We start from the raw sequence: 1,885 nt of genomic DNA on the forward strand, positions 1-1,885 counted from the left end.
TCTAGCAACCTGAAATTACTTTGGGTGGGCAGTATTTATACTGAGGAAACGAACACTAAGAGTTCCCAACAACCCACTCTAAAGGAAGTGAATATTATTTCCCTGGCACATTGACTTTGTCAGCTTTAAGCCTACCTCAGGCTGACCAGCTGTATGAATCAGGGCAGAGTGGTAGATAATGAAATTCTATTCAGGAAAATGTATCCTTAGACAAATATTTCATGACCGTCTTTGATTGTCTTGGTGAAAATTAGTGTCACTGATAGGGTAAACTCGCTCCCAGGAAGGTGTTGGTGACAGAACCTCCTTTACCTTCAAATTATAAGAAAGGTGGTTCCTGAAACTACATAGAAACTTCATTAAATGCTGATTTCAGGCCATTGATTGAAATATCAGTTTTTCCTCACTGCCTAATGCATGGTTACTTTTATGTGTCCACTTGGCTAGGCTGTAGTAGCCACTTATTTAATCAAATCTAATCTGGGTGTTGCTGTGAAGGTACTTTGTAGGAGCAGTTAACATCCACAAAGAATTGATATTAAGTAAAGGAGATTACTGTCAATAATGTGGATGGGCCTCATCAGTTGAAAGGCTTTAAGAGAAAAAAAAAACAGAGGCTTCTCAGAGAGGAAGGAATTCTGACTCAAGACCACAGCATCAAATCCTGCCTGACCTTCCAGTCCTCTGGCCTCCCCAATGGATTTGGGACTTGCCAGACCCCACAACTGCACAAGCAAATCCCTTGAAATTGATCTCTTTGACTATTTTTTTCAGGAGAATATTGACTGGCACATGCATTTAGGAAGTCACTACCACCATATTTAGCAAACTATTACGTTAGCTACTTGGCCAATGTTACAATGATGCAGTGTGCAGGATAGCTCTCATCTCTGCCTCATGTTGTTTCCTACAGTCCAGATTTAAAAATGTAAAGTCTTACATTCTTTTTTTTTAGGGTAAAGTGCTAACACAGTCCCCCACTACCACAAATTATGCAGTTGAGTTTCCCACATTTGGGGAAATCACAGGGTTCAGCACATCTGGAGCCCAATGGATAGCCTCACCCTGGGAAAACTACCTTCGTGATCATGGTATCTCCCCTGCCAGATAAGTATAAAAGTCTTACATTATTATGCAAAAAACTTTCATCTGGGCTCCCCACAGCCTGCCAATGAAGTCCAAAATCCTAACAATCATGAAGAAGTACATGGGTTGTGTCCACTCCTCTCACAGATTGTGACCATATGAGAACTCAAAATCTTCCATCCAGCTGGCTGTGCAACAATGAGTGGATAAAAGACAGGCCTAGCAGTTCCTGAAGTGAATGCTTAGAATCAGAAGGGAATGCATTTTCAAGTTTAAAGGGAAAGTATAGTGAGTATTCATTAGCCAGGAAAACCTAGATTTTAACTACTTTTTCCAGTCATTAGCTGGTGGTCACATATAGGCCAGGCATCAGGCTTATCCTCAAAAATGGGATAATGAAAAGCCAGGCTCCCTAAGAAGGCTGGACTTCATGAAGGTCCTGTGTGTGAAAGCACCATTCAAAGTTCTATTCACATGGCACCATTAGTGTTACTGTCTTCCATTTGGTTCCCTCACCAGCTGTGGGATAACATCTACAAGCAGGAAGGTGCACAGTGAGAGTGTGCACTAAAGATTATCCCTGTGCTTACCTCTGCTTTGGGTTCTGCTTGAGTTATGATCCTATGGAAAATGGAATATTCTGTATTCAATCTCCCCCCGTACACACACATTTGCATGTATGGATGGTTCAGTTTAGCTGCTATCTACAAAAGCAGGTTATTATGTGGGAAACAGACATATGACCAGTTGCCCTCAAGAAGGTGGAATTTTCTTGAATGCAATTCCATACCAAGGGGCA

The 1,885-nt window shown here is 41.5% G+C and overlaps 1 non-coding gene across 1 annotated transcript; it reads right to left on the reverse strand.

Moving 5' to 3' along the window:
* Positions 1–952: 952 nt before the first annotated feature.
* LOC118970658 (U1 spliceosomal RNA) lies at positions 953–1,115 on the reverse strand. Its single transcript, XR_005058702.2, has one exon. It is a non-coding gene; the product is annotated as a U1 spliceosomal RNA (small nuclear RNA).
* Between the last annotated feature and the right edge of the window lie 770 nt (positions 1,116–1,885).

The sequence above is a fragment of the Manis javanica genome, chromosome 11 (assembly GCF_040802235.1).
Source record: "Manis javanica isolate MJ-LG chromosome 11, MJ_LKY, whole genome shotgun sequence".
NCBI classification, from domain to species: Eukaryota; Metazoa; Chordata; class Mammalia; order Pholidota; family Manidae; genus Manis; species Manis javanica.